Source organism: Danio aesculapii, chromosome 20 (genome assembly GCF_903798145.1).
Source record: "Danio aesculapii chromosome 20, fDanAes4.1, whole genome shotgun sequence".
In the NCBI taxonomy this organism is placed as follows: domain Eukaryota; kingdom Metazoa; phylum Chordata; class Actinopteri; order Cypriniformes; family Danionidae; genus Danio; species Danio aesculapii.
Genome location: NC_079454.1, coordinates 6,381,844 through 6,401,991, shown reverse-complemented (window position 1 = coordinate 6,401,991; position 20,148 = coordinate 6,381,844).

The following is a 20,148-nucleotide window of genomic DNA, read 5'->3' as shown; positions in this document are numbered from 1 at the left end:
TATAAGTTTACACGTGTACTTTTTTAAAATTTGTATAGTACATTTAAAATCAAGAAATAGAAGGAAAATAAGCCAAAAATAAAAGGAAGATAAGACATGAAAACAAGCAAAATAAAATTCCTAATACAGTGCATCTAGAAAGTATTGATAGCGCTTCACCTTTTCCACTTTTTTATGTTGCCTTATTCCAAAATTAATTAAATTCATTTATTTCCTCACAATTCTACACACAATCCCCATAATAACAATGTGAAATAGGATTTTTTGAAATTGTTGCAAATTTATTAAAAATAAAAAACCTGAAAAATCACATGTACATAAGTATTTACAGCCTTTGCCATGAAACTCTAAATTTTCTGTTTACACTGATCATTCTTGAGATGTTTCAGTAGCTTAATTGGAGTTCATCTGTGGTAAATTCAGATGATTGGACATGATTTGAAAAGGCAAACGCACTGTCCCAGGGTTGACAGTGCATGTCAAAGCACAAACCAAGCATGAAGACAAAGAAATTGTCTGTAGATCTCCGAGACAGGATTGTCTTGAGGCACAAGGCTTGGGAAGATTACAGAAAAATTCAGGTGATTAATAACCCGATGGTCACTCTGTCTGAGCTCCAGTGTTCTTCTGTGGAGAGAGGAGAGCCTTACAGAAGAACAACCATCTGTGCAGCAATCCACCAATCAGGCCTGTATGGTAGAGTGGCCAGACGGAAGCCACTCCCCTCCTGGAGTTTGCCAAAAGGCATCTGAAGGACTCTCAGACCATAAGAAACTAAATTCTCTGGTCTAATAAGACTAAAATTGAACTCTTTGATGTGAATGCCAGGCATTATGTTTGCAAAAAACCAGGCACCGCTCATCACCATCACCTCAGACTGGGGTGACGGTTCATCTTCCAGCAGGACAATGACCCAAAGCACACAGTCAAAATATCAATGGAGTGGCTTCACAACAACTTGATGAATGTCCTTGAGTGGCCCAGCCAGAGCCCAGACCTAAATCCTATTGAACATCACTGGAGAGATCTGAAAATGGCTGTACACTGTCGCTTCCCATCCAACCTGATAGAGCTTGAGAGGTACTGCAAAGAGGAATGGGCAGAAGTTTCCAAAGACAGGTGTGGCAAGCTTGTGGCATCATATTCAAAGACTTGAGGCTGTAATTGCTGCCAAAGGAGCATCAACAAAGTATTGAGCAAAGGCTGTGAATACTTATGTACATGACTTTTTTTTTAATAAATTTGCAACAATTTCAAAAAATCTTGTTTCACATTGTCATTATGGGGTATTGTGTGTAGAAGTTTGAGGAAAGGGAATTTAATCCATTTTGGAATAAGGCTGTAACACAAAACAAAATGTGGGAAAAGTGAAGCGCTATGAATACTTTTCGAATGCACTGTATACTAATGAAAACAAATAGGTTTTTTAAAGTGACTCAAAAATAGTCAGGCTAGGGGTCGTTCTGATCTTCACTGGCAGGTCAATTCTAAAGCCAAGGCCAATCACAAAGTACTATGTTTCAGTCCGGAGTGTGGGATTAACAGAAGGTGTTCATCAGCTCTGTTCACTTGCAAAAATTTCTCACTGACAAGACCTTGAAGATTGCCATAGATGCTTTTACCACTTGACTACTGCAACTCTTTGTACCATGACATTTGCAAAACTCAAATCACTCGTCTTCAATTAATGCAGAATACTGCATTCCTTTTAAAAAGTAAAAAGAGGGATCATATCACTCCATACCTAAATGTACTTCACTATCTCCCTGTTCAATTTAGTAACCTTTTTAAAAATCATATTATTTGTTTTTAAATCTTTTTACTGTCAAGCAGCCACCTAAATATCTGAACTGCTGCATACACCCATGAGAAGTCTAAGATCTTCCAAGGAGAACTAGAACCAATCACATTGAAGATTTGTTTGACAAATTTTATGGAGTCATCTAAAATAATACTTTGATTCTTTACCTGTGAGGACTTGGGCCAAAATGACAACAAAGTGTCCTCCATTGAGATATTTGAAGAAAATTCAAAAGCTGTGCAATGTGTGTCAATGTTGCCATCAGCTATATACAGTGATTATACTCAACATTTGAGCATTAAATGTCACAACAGACCAATCAGAAAAACAATGTAATAATCGTATGCTTTGTGGATGTAACCGGTCGACGTAGATTTCATTTCATCCTTGTTTACAGATCAGTCCCTCTGACATCACTGATGGATTGCTTAATACTTCACTAATGTGAAACGAATGCCTTAGTTGGAGGTGAAAAATGGCTGTTTTCAGGCTCCCCATCAGCGTTTGATTCGTTCACTATTATTGATGGTCTATTTCAAACAGAGATTTGTAACACATGCCATGTTCAGCCAGCAGCAGCCCCTGTTTTTCTCCGCCTCAGGCTCTTGTCACACATATGTAGGGCACTTACGTGAAGGCTGAATGCTCAAAACGCTACAACCACTCATTTCATGAAGGTCACTAATGTTTGCCATCAATCTGTCCATGTCTGCTGCAGCAACGCGCCACGTTAGATTTGGTGATCTTCCCGTAAAGCTCTTCAGTAACCAGACAGATGATGATCCTTGCGAAGTTATGAGATATGAAATTAGATATTCCTTCCACCCCAGGGGTCAGACAAAGGTAACATGCATTTGCTTGTGCCAAAAAGGTTTTATTGTTTCTGCTGTAACAATAAGATTTAATTTGTTAGCACTGGTTGACTACATACGCTAATATAAACTAAAAATGAAAAATGCTTAAGCAAGTATTGGTCACTGATATATTGTGTAGTCTTTAACAAATCAGTTCACCTAAACAGTAACATGTACACGTTATTTCCTCAGTCCAAAACTGTTGTTTTGAGCCTGTATCTGATTTTGTTTCTAGTGAACTCAAAAGAAGATATTTTAAAGAACGTTTGGTAGTGGATTGTTTGTAAAATGATTTCCATTGTAGAAAAAATAGTCAGTTGTCAGTTGTTGCCAAATAAGTCAGTTGTTGCCATCAAATCACAATTATTTATTTTTCTCTATTTAATAGCTGCAAGAAACCGATACAGAAATGAATAATAAGAACTGGAACATATGTATAACTTATGCTAGATAATACATAATTGTATCTGATATGAACTTATTGTGAACTGGATATTATTACAAAGTGTTACCTCATTGTGAACTCAACTTATATTTGATGCCATCAACAAAGATTAATACAGCAACATTCACAGCAACTTAACTTAATATTAATAATTCCTTACATTAATTTAGCGCTTTACTGGGCACTCAAAATGCTTTACACAATAGGGGGGAATCTCCTTATCCACCACCAGTGTGCAGCATCCACCTGGATGACGCGACGGCAGCCATTTTGCGCCAGACCGCACACCACACACCAGCTTATTGGTGGAGAGGAGAGAGAGTGATGAAGCCAATTATGATATGGGGAGGGTTAGGTGACCATGATGGACAGAGGCCAGTGGGCAGATTTGGCCAGGATGCCAGGATTAAACTCCTGCTGTTTTTCGAAGGACATCCTGGGATTTTTACCGACCACAGAGAGTCAGGACCTCGGTTTACCGTCTCATCCGAAAGACGGCGCTCACTGAGCAGGATAGCGTCCCCATTACTGTACTGGGGCATTAGGACCCACACAGACTGCAGGTTGACTGCCCTTGCTGGCCTCACTAACACCACTTCCGGCAGCAACCTAGCTTTCCCATGTGGTCTCCCATCCAGGTACTGACCAGGCGCAGCCCTGCTTGGCTTCAGTGGGGACCATATGAGAGTTGCAGAGAGCTACTGTAGCTAACTTAAAATAGCTTAACTTAACTAACTTAACTTAAAGTAGATTAACTTTAACTTAACTTAAAATAGCCTAACTTAACCTAAAATAGCCTAACTTAACTTAAAATAGATTAACTTTACTAACTTAACTTAACTTGGAGTCATTAACACTGCAATGCTGGGCACAGTTAATGTTAAGTAATGTAGTTGGGGTCCAACTCGGTACTAGTAAATTGTACCTAATAAAGTGGCTGGTTAGTGTATATTACTCATTACAGTGGTTAATGTATCAACTAACAAGAGGGATGCTATTTTAAATTATTACTTGATAATGAAAATGTGTGTTTATATTAAGTATCGTTAACAGAGATTAATAAATACTGCAATGAATGTATTGGTAATTTTTAGCTAATGCTTTAACTAAGGTAGACTAATTAGGTTATTGGTTATTGTAAAGCTTTGCTTACCTGAGCTACCATAAACTAACAATGAACAATTGTTAATTTTTAAGCCACATAGTAACTTTTATTAAATATTGCGACCAATGAATTGTTCCTTGTTCGTTAACCACAATCTCGTACTAACTAAAGGGATGTGTTTGTTGGTATTAAGCTACTTAAAGGGCACATGTAAATAACTCTCACATGCTCTTCCTCAAATGTGTGCAGACTATCATTACCGCCGGAAACTCAGTTGCTATGGCAGCATCACCATGGTGACGGTAATTTAACCATTTTGGAGGATTAGACTGGCAGTGCCCTGATGCTGATGTTCGGCAGTTCTGTGACCGCAAAGCAACAGATCTCAGAGTAAGAAAACTCAGAGTGATGCCGTTCGTCTCCTCAGGATGTGCTGGATAGATTTAGATGCGCTCTCTCTGATTAATCCTGTGACTGTAGATCCATCAATCTCCCACATGCTGTGTGTGTGGGACCGATGGCTTGTTGGCTGGTTGTAACAGAGAGAACCGGAGGAGTCTGGCTCCAATTATCCCACAAATCTCAAAACTGCAGCATGTTGATGAATGAGTCCCTCCTGTCACCTACTGTTTGACATCACCTGACAGGTAAACTCATTTAACGAGAGAGCAAACAGTAGATACGTCAGTGGGTCTCTGTCCGTTCATCATGTAAAAACTCGGTTGAGTAATCAGTCTCTGTTCTCATTGTATCCGATTATAGGAACCAAGTAACATTTATGGTAAGTACTACTGTAAGCTATTTCCTGGATGAGGGAGAGAAAATTACTGTCAGAGCTTGATTTAGGATCAAAATAGTCTTTTGTTGGGGTTATGTTTTAGGGAGGTCTGGAAAAAAATCTGCATCCTGTGTTTAATTTATCATTGTGACTTTTAAGAGCAATTATAAACAGTGCTAACCACACAGAGTGACTGTGACACCATTAGGTTAATGGAATGGGGGAAAATTTGGAAAAAATAAAGTTGGACCAAGCATCTGGTGTTTTTCATGAGTTACTTACCAGCATTTTATGTTTATTGGATGGATGTGATATGGGATTTTTCAACGGGATGACACTTTTAAGGAGAAATTATGTTTGAGTAATGGCCGTTAGAAAAACAGCAACACAAGGGAGTTCTTGAAACGATGTACACTTTGGAAGCCACAGCTTACACAGCATGTTCCGTAGCAACAAAGACTATAGAATACACAAGACATGTCACTTGTGTAGTTTTTGAATGGCGAAAAGTATAACGGTCAGTATGGCGAATGAAGCTCCACCTACTAATACACGAGCCAAACATTGATCGTATAGTCTGACGACTCTCTGGGGGAGAAGCTCAGTCCAGATGTGTGTTTTTATGACAGTTTTTTGGTGGTCAACAAACTCGCTGGAATCTCAACAAATACTTGCTTCACAGAAATAAGACGCATATAAAGCTTGAAATCTACTTTTAAATTAACAATTGAATACAAAAGTTTTTTGGTTTTGTAATCTGTATAAAATGAACGGGAGGTACAGTTTGTCCTGCCATATCACATGACGGCAACTACTCAAATGCCCAAAAACTTAATAGTAAACAAAGAGTCGCTGTCATTTCTGGTGGAGATTCAGTATCAAGACCAAGTTGTGAATTACTTTAGAAGATCAGCGCGATCAGATGATCATTATACAGAGGATGATCATTTGTAACACGGCCATGAATGAGGTTGGTGTCGTGATCTCGTTTCTTTCGAGTGTGCATGCGCATTAGTTCGGGCAACCTGAAAAAATGCAGATTTTGTTTGATTTAAACATTTAGAAATTAAACTTATGAGACTGTTGTTGTTTACTTTTATTGGTGATTCCAAATATGTAATGTAATCGTAAGATTGGCAAACAGTTTTAGAGAATTTTATGTTTCCCTATTCAGACAGAATGCCCAAGCATACTGCCTGAGAGGTGTTTCAAAGAGGCCCGCCAAGTGAAATGACATGCCTTAAAGGGACTTTGATAGCAACTATCAATGATGCTGAAAAGAAACAAATTGTGCAAAGTAATAGCAATAATGAAACTTGAGCTGAATTTCCTGAAGGAAAACATAACTCATTGTTTAACACTTGAAATACCAGAATGTTATAACTACTAGAATGGTCATAGTGCAACTGTACATGAATATTAAATTTGTCAAAATTGTATTTGGAGCTTCCGTTGATATTTTAGAGTTAAGCTTCTAATGTCTGTCATCATATTTTGTGAAGTCATTATCCTAAAAATATGTCCTTTTTTTATTTAACCTAATTATGTATGAGTTAGATCATTTGTGAATTTGCGCACCTCACTTTGTACAGGAAGCACGAGAGCAAGGGTTAAAGTGAAGTTCATAATTTCAGAAAAGTTACGTTTTTGTTAGCAAACAGTTGCTAGGTGATGACTGAGTGCATATTCAAAGTACAAAAAAAATTGGCAGACAGTTAAATGCTTGCAGTCAATTTGACCTTAATCGCCTTCACAGGTACACTGTAAAAAAATGAATTACAAACAGTCAAGACAACAAATATTTTTATGTTGCTTTAACTTAGTTTAATAAGTCAATCAGGTTTCAACAAGCTTTTTAAGATATATAAAGTTTAACCTAATATTTTTAGTCAGTTTGATTGATGTAAGTTGAGATTAGAGTAGAAACATTGAATCAACCAAAATGTAAGGCAGCAAGATTTATTTATTTATTTTAATACTCAGAACTTTGTTTTGTCATTTTAATAAAATAATTGTTCTAATCTAAACAAGTTTTATAAATAGACCAAAAGTGAGGTGGAGTTGTTGCTCTGAGTAACACAACAGTAAGTTAAAAATTGAAAAAGTGAGTGAGATACTGGGAGACAAGCCAAAACAACAGCTCTGAGTTAACGTTCTGTGTCCTTTGAAGAAAAGCGATCTGGAGCATGTTCAAACTCGCGTTCCAAAACAACGGCTGTACAATGTCCTCCACAATTTTAGCTGAATTGGTCACATGACAAGAAGTGTATCATCATTTCCAAAAGCCTAATTTTCACAGTCCACTGCTAACCAAAATATTTTTCAAATCTATTCACTTTATCAATTCTAAAAGCATTATTTCAGTGTAAACGAATGGCCAAAATGAACATGGACATGGAGGGATGGTTCACCAAACAAAATAGCTATTAAATTACTAACCCCCAGGCCATTCAAGATGTACAGGTGACTTTTAAACCCCCCCCCCCCCCCTTCCAACATTAAAGAATATTTATATTGGCAAAAACTATCGTGATTTCTAGAATACTAATCAACAACTACCAGCTTTTTGAATGTCAAGAAAGCGTAAACAGGCTCCAAAAAAGTAATACCCTTGGCTCCTGGTGATACACCGAGGTGAAGCTAATAGTTTGTGCAAGAAAATTATTTACAGCATTATTGCCTGCAATGTGTTCGTGACAAGCTGGAGCGCTGGCATCTAGTAGCATAATGATGCAAACCCTTTGACACTGTTTGCAATAAGCAGTTATGATGCATGGGTTGTATTGTTCATCTCAATGGTACTAAGGCTGCGTTCTCACCTGGCTCATTCAGAGCACTTATTTCAGAATCTAACTGATATGAGCAGAATCTTTGAGCATAAACAGATGCACTCTGATCAATAAGTTTAGAGTTTACTTGCATCTGACATGTTTTGTCCCTTAAAGGTGCAGTAGGTGATTGTCTTCAGAAACATTTTTTGTTGTCCTGGTTAAAGTCTCTTCACATCCCACTAGTAATGATTAGTCAACAGGATGGTCAGACAAGCAATGGTCAACACAGGAGCAAACAGTAGGGATGGCTAACATGAAACTGACGTTTCGACACAGTGTCGAGATCCCGAATCGCAAGTGGTTCGAAACACCCAGGTCACGTGACTAAAGTGTTTCAAAACACCTGGTCACGTGACTAAAGCGATTCAAAGCACTGATCAGTTCAGAAATGTTTCGAGACCTGGAGAATCTGCATTTGACTGACAAGGTCAGAAATTAGCTTCTGTCTCGTATGGCCTAGTGTACCGTGCGTGTGTGTGTGTTGTTACAGGCTTCAAATACCTTTTGGGTTTGAATCCCAACTTGTAAAAATACTCCAAAATCCAGATTTTATGTATTTTAATCATGTTACTGTTCATGGTGTAGTCTAGATAGGATACAGCTGCAGATACGCCATAAATTTAGCATCATTTTTATAACTGTAAAACAATAATTAATATTTTTACAGTACTGTGATGGTTGGGTTTAGGGTTGGGGTAGACGTTAATAAAATACAATAAATATGAATTTTTAAGAATAATATAAATAATTATTGTTAACTTCTGTCCACAACTGTATCTGATCTGGCAACAGCCCTTCTTTATGACCAAAACAAGCCATATTTATTCACAAAGTGTTTATTCGGATGTCAGGCCAATGTTGAAGCAAAACAATACATGAACAAAGCATCTCAAACTGATATTAAAGCATGTCAAAATAACTGTATCAGCCTGGATTCGAACTAACAATCCCCGCATGGTAGCCAGGAACCCTATCCACTCCACTATATCCTTTGAGGGTTCAATCGTACAAAGTGAGGTTTAATACCTCAATTTGCTCAACTGTTCTTTGCTGAAGCTGTTCCAGTTCAATACATAAATGACCACTAGGCGTCACTGTAGAGGGGGGTTTCGAAACGTTTCAAAGCTTCGACAAATTTCGAAGTTTCAACTGTTTCAATGTTTTATGAAGCCTCGCTTTGCCCACCACTAGCAAACAGATGTATTAGGGCAATCCAGAGTCATAGTCAAAATAACAGGCAGATGGTCACGAGGCAGGCAGCAGACACTTAAAACAAACAAACAAACAAAGAAACAAGGCGAGGGTCAAAAACACGGCAAAGCGAGACAAAGGTAACGCGTTGTAATGTCACTAAACAGATAACAAGACTCAGCCACAACTGTGCTAGTGTGCTGTATTTATAGTGCAGTCCTTAAGCAGCTTCAGCTGTGAGTGTCTAATCAATAGTGACTTGGAGCAGGTGAGTGTCTGTGTGTGTTGCATGACTGGATTTGTAGTCCATAAACCGGCATATTTGTAGTTCGTTAGCGATCTGCAGCTGCTAGATCGCTGAGAATTATAACACTAATTAAATGTAGCAATGTTCAACTTAATTTGTTTAAATTAAGCCCATATAAAGTGTTTGTTGTTGGATGATGATTATTTTTGTCTGATGTATAAATATATTAAATAAATTTCGTTAAGAGTATTTTAAGGATTTTTATTTTCAGCCTGATGTCATGACACTGTACATAGACGAGAAAAGGCTACACTACATTACTGGAACTTTTCATGACTACTGGAACAGAGGATTGCGTTTATGGAAATAATGATGCAGTTCTAATATTAAACTTAAAAATAGTCTGTGTTCGTGTAACATTTTTATTGCACGCTGTTTTCCATCAACACATCCCCAAAAGAAAACTCTGGCAGGCATGTGGATTTACATAAACACCAGTCCATCGGCACCTTCTGTGACAAAACGCTGCTGCCAGAAACCACATCTGGACCTCTACTACCTTTAGGTGTTGTATACCCTTGGATGTGTCAGCTCAAGCCTTATCACTTTGATGCTGAATTAAAGTAACATTTCACAGTGGCACGAGTTCACAGTGGCAGAGAAGCAGGACACAAGAGCAGCCACTCGTTCAATGTGGCTGTTCCAATAGACACACCAAATGGCAGTTCCTCCACAGCTATTTTCCCTAAGCTTTGAGATGGTCGAGGTGCTCCCCTAAGGCACGTCCTGATTTTGCAGAGTTCTAAGTGTTCCAGGGTCAAAAAGGGTGGACCTTATGATTCAATGTTTCAACCAATCGATACAATGTTTCAACCAATCAGATGTGTGTGCGTGTGGTATCTTATCTTTACAACATTTTTTCTGCCTATACAGTATACTTTGCTTTGCCTAATATATATATATATATATATATATATATATATATATATATATATATATATACTTTTAAAATGCTTTCTTAAAAACATATATCTCAACTGATTGTCCATGATAACGTTATCTAGCCACACTCCATCATCCAATGTTACCTCTCAGTAGCGCAGTGGTAACATTGTTCACCTTTCACACCAGAGACCCAGGTTCTATCCTCGATACTGACATAAGTGTATTGTGTGTGTATTTGTATAGAGACTGTATATGTGTAGAATGTATCATGTCTGCAAATGTATAGAATGTATGTATAAAGAGTATAATGTGTGTATATGTGCATAGAATGTATCATATGTATGTATCGTGTCTGTATATGTTCAGAATGTATGGAGTGTATTCATGTATTTGTATAGAAAGTATATGTACAGATTGTATCTTGTGTGTATAAGTATAGAATGTATCATGTGTGAATATGTAGAGAATGTATCATGTCTGTTTAGGAATAGAATTTATCATATGTGGAAATGTATCATGTGAGCATATACTGTATATGGAGCGTATTATGTGGGCATATGTATAGAGTGTATCATGTCTGCATGTGTATAGAGTGTATTGTATATGTTCAGTATGTGTTTACATGTATCATGTCTGTATATGTATAGACTCTATCATGTGTGTGTATCGTGTATAGAATGTATCATGTGTGTCTATATGAATAGAGTGTATCGTGAGTATAAGTATGGAATGTATTCACTGTAATTAATGTATATGTATAAAGTGTGTCTATAAGTATCATGTGTGCATATGTATAGAGTGTTTCATGTATGCAAGTGTATGTGTTTTGCGTGTGCATATGTATTAGAGTGTATATAATGTAAACTGTGTGCATATGTACCGAGTGTAGCATGTGTGCATTTGTATGGATATATTGTCATGTCCTTTCGTTGTGAGGGTTCATCACCTCTCAGTAGCGCAGTCGTAACATCGTTCACTGTATATGTGTAGAATGTATCATGTCTGCAAATGTATAGAATGTATGTATAAAGAGTATAATGTGTGTAAAGAATGTATCATGTCTGTCTATATGCATAGAGTGTATGTGTGCATAGAATATATCATGTGTGTATAAGTATAGAATGTATTCTGTGTCTATATGTATAAAGTGTATTGTGAATGTATAGAGTGTATCGTGTCTGTATATGTTCAGAATGTATCATGTGTGTCTATATGAATAGAGTGTATAAGTATGGATTGTATTCACTACATGAATTAATGTATATGTAAGAAGTGTGTCTATAAGTATAGAATGTATCATGTGTGCATATGTATAGAGTGTGTCATGTATGCAAATGTATATGTACAGATTGTATCATGTATGCGAGTGTATATGTATAGAGTGTATAAGTGCAGATTGTATCATGTGTGTATATGTATAGAGTGCATCATGTATGTGTTTGCATATGTATAGAGTGTGTGTGTACAGATTTTATCATGTGTGCACATGTATAGTGTGTATAAGTATAGAATGTATTCTGTGTGCATATGTATAGAATGTATGATGTGTGTATATGTGTAGAATGTGTCTATAAGTATAGAATGTATCATGTCTCTATAGGTAGAGAATCATGTCTGTTTATGTATAGAATGTATCATGTGACCATATATATGACGCGTATTATGTGGGCAAATGTATAGAGTGGATCATGTTTGCATGTGTATATAGTGTATTGTGTGTGTATATGTTCAGAATGTACCATATGTATAGAGTGTGTGCATATGTTTGTACTGTATCCATGTATGTATATGTACAGATTGCATCATTTCTGTATATGTATAGACTCTATCATGTGTGCATATGTATAGAGTGTGTGTATCGTGTGTCTATAAGTATAGAATGTATCGTGTGCAAATGTATAGAGTATCATGTATGCAAGTCTATATGTATAGAGTGTATATGTGCAGATTGTATCATGTGTGCATTTGTATGGAGCGTATCATGTGTGTACATGTATAGAGTGTGTATATGTATAGAGTGCATCATGTATGTGTTTTGCCTATGTTGTGTATATAATGTACACTGTGTGTATATGTATGGAGTGTGTCATGTCCTTTCGTTGTGAGGGTTCATCACCTCTCAGTAGCGCAGTGGTAACATCGTTCACCTTTCACACCAGAGACCCGGGTTCTATCCTTGATACTGACATAAGTGTATTGTGTGTGTAATTGTATAGAGACTGTATATGTGTAGAATGTATCATGTCTGCAAATGTATAGAATGTATGTATAAAGAGTATAATGTGTGTATATGTGCAAAGAATGTATGATGTCTGTCTATATGTATAGAGTGTATATGTAGAGAATGTATGATGTCTGCAAATGTATAGACTGTATATGTGCATAGAATATATCATGTGTGTATAAGTATAGACTGTATTCTGTGTCTATATGTATAAAAAGTATTGTAAATGTATAGAGTGTCTGTATTGTATCATGGGTGCATATGTATGGAGCGTATCATGTATGCGAGTGTATATGTGCAAATTGTATCATGTGTGTGTGTATATGTATAGAGTGTATATAATGTACACTGTGTGTATATGTATGGAGTGTGTCATGTCCTTTCGTTGTGAGGGTTCATCACCTCCCAGTAGCGCAGTGGTGACATCGTTCACCTTTCACACCAGAGACCCGGGTTCTATCTTCGATACTGACATAAGTGTATTGTGTGTGTATTTGTATAGAGACTGTATATGTGTAGAATGTATCATGTCTGCAAATGTATGTATAAAGAGTATAATGTCTGTATATGTGCATAGAACGTATCATATGTGTATATGTATGTATCGTGTCTGTATATGTTCGGAATGTATTTGTATAGAGTGTATATGTACAGATTGTATCATGTGTGTGTATAAGTATAGAATGTATGTGTGTATTGAATGTATCATGTGTGAATATGTAGAGAATGTATCATGTCTGTTTAGGAGTAGAATGTATCATATGTGGAAATGTATCATGTAAGCATATACTGTATATGGAGCGTATTATGTGGGCATGTGTATTGTGTGTGTATATGTTCAGTATGTATCATGTGTATAGAGTGTGTGGGTATGTACTGTATCCATGTTTGTATATGTACAGATTGTATCATGTCTGTATATGTATAGACTCTATCATGTGTGTAGAGTGTGTGTATCGTGTATAGAATGTATCGTGTGTCTATATGAATAGAGTGTATCGTGAGTATAAGTATGGAATGTATTCACTGTAATTAATGTATATGTATAAAGTGTGTCTATAAGTATCATGTGTGCATATGTATAGAGTGTTTCATGTATGCAAGTGTATGTGTATATGTGCAGATTGTATCATGTGTGTACATGTATAGAGTGTGTATATGTATAGAGTGCATTATGTATGTGTTTTGCGTGTGCATATGTATTAGAGTGTATATAATGTAAACTGTGTGCATATGTACCGAGTGTAGCATGTGTGCATTTGTATGGAGTGTGTCATGTCCTTTCGTTGTGAGGGTTCATCACCTCTCAGTAGCGCAGTCGTAACATCGTTCACTGTATATGTGTAGAATGTATATGTATAGAGTGTATATGTATAGAGTGTATAAGTACAGATTGTATCATGTGTGTATATGTATAGAGTGTATAAGTGCAGATTGTATAATGTGTGTATATGTATAGAGTGCATCATGTATGTGTTTTGCGTTTGCATATGTATAGAGTGTATATAATGTAAACTGTGTGCATATGTACTGAGTGTAGCATGTGTGCATTTGTATGGAGTGTGTCATGTCCTTTCGTTGTGAGGGTTCATCACCTCTCAGTAGCGCAGTGGTAACATCGTTCACCTTTCACACCAGAGACCCGGGTTCTATCCTCGATACTGACATAAATGTATTGTGTGTGTAATTGTATAGAGACTGTATATGTGTAGAATGTATCATGCCTGCAAATGTATAGAATGTATGTATAAAGAGTATAATGTGTGTATATGTGCAAAGAATGTATGATGTCTGTCTATATGTATAGAGTGTATATGTAGAGAATGTATGATGTCTGCAAATGTATAGACTGTATATGTGCATAGAATATATCATGTGTGTATAAGTATAGAATGTATTCTGTGTCTATATGTATAAAGTGTATTGTAAATGTATAGAGTGTCTGTATTGTATCATGGGTGCATATGTATGCGAGTGTATATGTGCAGATTGTATCATGTGTGTACATGTATAGAGCATGTATAGAGTGTATATAATGTACACTGTGTGGAGTGTGTCATGTCCTTTCATTGTGAGGGTTCATCACCTCAGTAGCGCAGTGGTAACATCGTTCACCTTTCACACCAGAGACCCGGGTTCTATCCTCGATACTGACATAAGTGTATTGTGTGTGTATTTGTATAGAGACTGTATATGTATAAAATGTATCATGTCTGCAAATGTATAGTACGTATAATGTGTGTATATGTGCATAGAATGCCGTATGTATGTATCGTGTCTGTATATGTTCAGAATGTATTTGTATAGAGTGTATATGTACAGATTGTATCGTATGTGTATTGAATGTATCATGTGTGAATATGTAGAGAATGTATCATGTCTGTATAGGAATAGAATGTATCATATGTGGAAATGTATCATGTGACCATATACTGTATATGGAGCGTATTATGTGGGCATATGTATAGAGTGTATCATGTCTGCATGTGTATAGAGTGTATTGTGTGTGTATATGTTCAGTATGTATCATGTGTTTACATGGATCATGTCTGTATATGTATAGACTCTATCATGTGTGTGTATCGTGTATAGAATGTATCATGTGTGTCTATATGAATAGTGTGTATCGTGAGTATAAGTATGGAATGTATTCACTGTAATTATTGTATATGTATAAAGTGTGTCTATAAGTATCATGTGTGCATATGTATAGAGTGTTTCATGTATGCAAGTGTATGTGTATATGTGCAGATTGTATCATGTGTATATGTATAGAGTGCATCATGTATGTGTTTTGCGTGTGCATATGTATTAGAGTGTAGTATGTGTGCATTTGTATGGAGTGTGTCATGTCTGTATATGTTCAGAATGTATGGAGTGTATTCATGTATTTGTATAGAGTGTATATGTACAGATTGTATCATGTGTGTATAAGTATAGAATGTATGTGTGTATTGAATGTATCATGTGAGCATATACTGTATATGGAGCGTATTATGTGGGCATAAGTATAGAGTGTATCATGTCTGCATGTGTATTGTGTGTGTATATGTTCAGTATGTATCATGTGTATAGAGCGTGTGCATATGTATGTACTGTATCCATGTATGTATATGTACAGATTGTATCATGTCTGTATATGTATAGACTCTATTATGTGTGCATATGTGTAGAGTGTGTGTATAGAATGTATCATGTGTGTCTATATGAATAGAGTGTATTGTGAGTGTATAAGTATGGAATGTCCTTTCGTTGTGAGGGTTCATCACCTCCCAGTAGCGCAGTGGTAACATCGTTCACCTTTCACACCAGAGTCCCGGGTTCTATCCTCGATACTGACATAAGTGTATTGTGTGTGTATTTGTATAGAGACTGTATATGTGTAGAATGTATTCTGTGTCTATATGTATAAAGTGTATTGTGAATGTATATATGTATAAAGTGTATAGTGTATCGTGTCTGTATATGTTCAGAATGTATCATGTGTGTCTATATGAATAGAGTGTGTCATGTATGCAAATGTATATGTACAGATTGTATCATGTATGCGAGTGTATAAGTGCAGATTGTATCATGTGTGTATATGTATAGAGTGCCGGGTTCTATCCTCGATACTGACATAAGTGTATTGTGTGTGTATTTGTATAGAGACTGTATATGTGTAGAATGTATGTATAATGTGTTTATATGTGCATAGAATGTATCATATGTGGAAATGTATCACGTGAGCATATACTGTATATGGAGCGTATCATGTCCTTTCGTTGTGAGGGTTCATCACCTCCCAGTAGCGCAGTGGTAACATCGTTTACCTTTCACACCAGAGACCCGGGTTCTATCCTCAATACTGACATGTGTGTATTTGTATAGAGATTGTATATGTATAGAATGTATCATGTCTGCAAATATATGAATAGAGTGTATATGTGCATAGAATGTTTCGTGTGTGTATATATATATAGAATGTATCATGTGTGTCTATATGCATCGTGTATTGTATGTGCAACTGTATAGAGTGTATTGTGTGTGTATATGTTCAGAGTGTGTGTATATGTATAGACTCTACTGTGTGTCTATAAATATAGAATGTATCATGGGTGTATATGCATAGTATGTATCACGGGTGTGTATATGCATAGAATGTATCATGTGTGTCTATATGTATAGAGTGTATAAGTATGGAATGTATTTAATGTATATGTATAAAGTGTGCCTATAAGTATAGAATGTATAGTGTATCATGTATGCAAGTGTATATGTACAGATTATATCATGGATGCATATGTATGGAGCGTATCGTGTGTGTAAATGTATAGACTATCATGTATAGAGTGTGTGTGTCTAAGTATAGAATGTATCATGTGTGTCTATATAAATAGTGTATAAGTATGGAATGTATCCACTGTTTTTAATGTATATGTATAGAGTGTGTCTATAATTATAGTATGTCTCATGTGTGCATATGTATAGAGTGTGTGTGTACAGATTTTATCATGTGTGCACATGTGTAGTGTGTATAAGTATAGAATGTATTCTGTGTGCATATGTATAGAATGTATGATGTGTGTATATGTGTAGAATGTGTCTATAAGTATAGAATGTATCATGTCTCTATAGGTAGAGAATCATGTCTGTTTATGTGCACACTGTGTGTGTATATGTTCAGAATGTACTATATGTATAGAGTGTGTGCATATGTTTGTACTGTATCCATGTATGTATATGTACAGATTGCATCATTTCTGTATATGTATAGACTCTATCATGTGTGCATATGTATAGAGTGTGTGTATCGTGTGTCTATAAGTATAGAATGTATCGTGTGCATATGTATAGAGTATCATGTATGCAAGTGTATATGTATAGAGTGTATATGTGCAGATTGTATCATGTGTGCATTTGTATGGAGCGTATCATGTGTACATGTATAGAGTGTGTATATGTATAGAGTGCATCATGTATGTGTTTTGCCTATGTTGTGTATATAATGTACACTGTGTGTATATGTATGGAGTGTGTCATGTCCTTTCGTTGTGAGGGTTCATCGCCTCTCAGTAGCGCAGTGGTAACATCGTTCACCTTTCACACCAGAGACCCGGGTTCTATCCTCGATACTGACATAAGTGTATTGTGTGTGTATTTGTATTAGAGTGTAGCATGTGTGCATTTGTATGGAGTGTGTCATGTCCTTTCGTTGTGAGGGTTCATCACCTCTCAGTATAGAGTATAGAGTGTGTATGTGCATAGAATATATCATGTGTGTATAAGTATAGAATGTATTCTGTGTCTATATGTATAAAGTGTATTGTAAATGTATAGAGTGTCTGTATTGTATCATGGGTGCATATGTATGGAGCGTATCATGTATGCGAGTGTATATGTGCAGATTGTATCATGTGTGTACATGTATAGAGCGTGTATATGTATAGAGTGTATGTAATGTACACTGTGTGTATATGTATCGAGTGTGTCATGTCCTTTCGTTGTGAGGGTTCATCACCTCCCAGTAGCGCAGTGGTAACATCGTTCACCTTTCACACCAGAGACCCGGGTTCTATCCTTGATACTGACATAAGTGTATTGTGTGTGTATTTGTATAGAGACTGTATATGTGTAGAATGTATCATGTCTGCAAATGTATGTATAATGTGTTTATATGTGCATAGAATGTATCATATGTGTATATGTATGTATCGTGTCTTTATATGTATGGAATGTATTTGTATAGAGTGTATATGTACAGATTGTATCATGTGTGTATAAGTATAGAATGTATGTGTGTATTGAATGTATCATGTGTGAATATGTAGAGAATGTATCATGTCTGTTTAGGAATGGAATATATCATATGTGGAAATGTATCATGTGAGCATATACTGTATATGGAGCGTATTATGTGGGCATGTGTATTGTGACTGTATATGTTCAGTATGTATCATGTGTATAGAATGTGTGCATATGTATGTACTGTATCCATGTATGTATATGTACAGATTGTATCATATGTATATGTATATGTGTAGACTGTATCATGTCTGCAAATGTATAGAATGTATGTATAAAGAGTATAATGTGTGTATATGTGCAAAGAATGTATCATGTCTGTCTATATGTATAGAGTGTATATGTAGAGAATGTATGATGTCTGCAAATGTATAGAGTGTATATGTGCATAGAATATATCATGTGTGTATAAGTATAGAATGTATGTGTGTATTGAATGTATCATGTGTGAATATGTAGAGAATGTATCATGTCTGTTTAGGAATAGAATGTATCATATGTGGAAATGTATCATGTGAGCATATACTGTATATGGAGTGTATCATGTCTGCGTGTGTATATGTTCAGTATGTACAGTATCATGTGTGTGCATATGTATGTACTGTATCCATGTATGTATATGTACAGATTGTATCATGTGTTTACATGTATCATGTCTGTATATGTATAGACTCTATCGTGTGTGTGTATAGAATGTATCATGTGTGTCTATATGAATAGAGTGTATCGTGAGTATAAGTATGGAATGTATTCACTGTAATTAATGTATATGTATAAAGTGTGTCTATAAGTATCATGTGTGCATATGCATAGAGTGTTTCATGTATGCAAGTGTATGTGTATATGTGCAGATTGTATCATGTGTGTACATGTATAGAGTGTATATAATGTACACTGTGTGTATATGTATGGAGTGTGTCATGTCCTTTCGTTGTGAGGGTTCATCACCTCCCAGTAGCGCAGTGGTAACATCGTTCACCTTTCACACCAGAGACCCGGGTTCTATCCTCGATACTGACATAAGTGTATTGTGTGTGTATTTGTATAGAGACTGTATATGTGTAGAATGTATCATGTCTGCAAATGTATAGAATGTATGTATAAAGAGTATAATGTGTGTATATGTGCATAGAATGTATCATATGTGTATATGTATGTATCGTGTCTGTATATGTTCGGAATGTATATGTACAGATTGTATCATGTGTGTATAAGTATAGAATGTATGTGTGTATTGAATGTATCATGTGTGAATATGTAGAGAATGTGTCATGTCTGTTTAGGAATAGAATGTATCATATGTGGAAATGTATCATGTGAGCATATACTGTATATGGAGCGTATTATATAGGCATGTGTATTGTGTGTGTATATGTTCAGTATGTATCATGTGTATAGAGTATGTACTGTATGTATGTATGTATATGTATCATGTCTGTATATGTATAGACTCTATCATGTGTGTAGAATGTGTGTATCGTGTATAGAATGTATCATGTGTGTCTATATGAATAGAGTGTATCGTGAGTATAAGTATGGAATGTATTCACTGTAATTAATGTATATGCATAAAGTGTGTCTATAAGTATCATGTGTCATATGAATAGAGTGTGTAAGTATGGATTGTATTCACTGTAATTAATGTATATGTAAGAAGTGTGTCTATAAGTATAGAATGTATCATGTGCATATGTATAGAGTGTGTTATGTATGCAAATGTATATGTACAGATTGTATCATGTATGCGAGTGTATATGTATAGAGTGTATAAGTGCAGATTGTATCATGTGTGTATATGTATAGAGTGCATCATGTATGTGTTTGCATATGTATAGAGTGTATATAATGTAAACTGTGTGCATATGTACCGAGTGTAGCATGTGTGCATTTGTATGGAGTGTGTCATGTCCTTTCGTTGAGAGGGTTCATCACCTCCCAGTAGC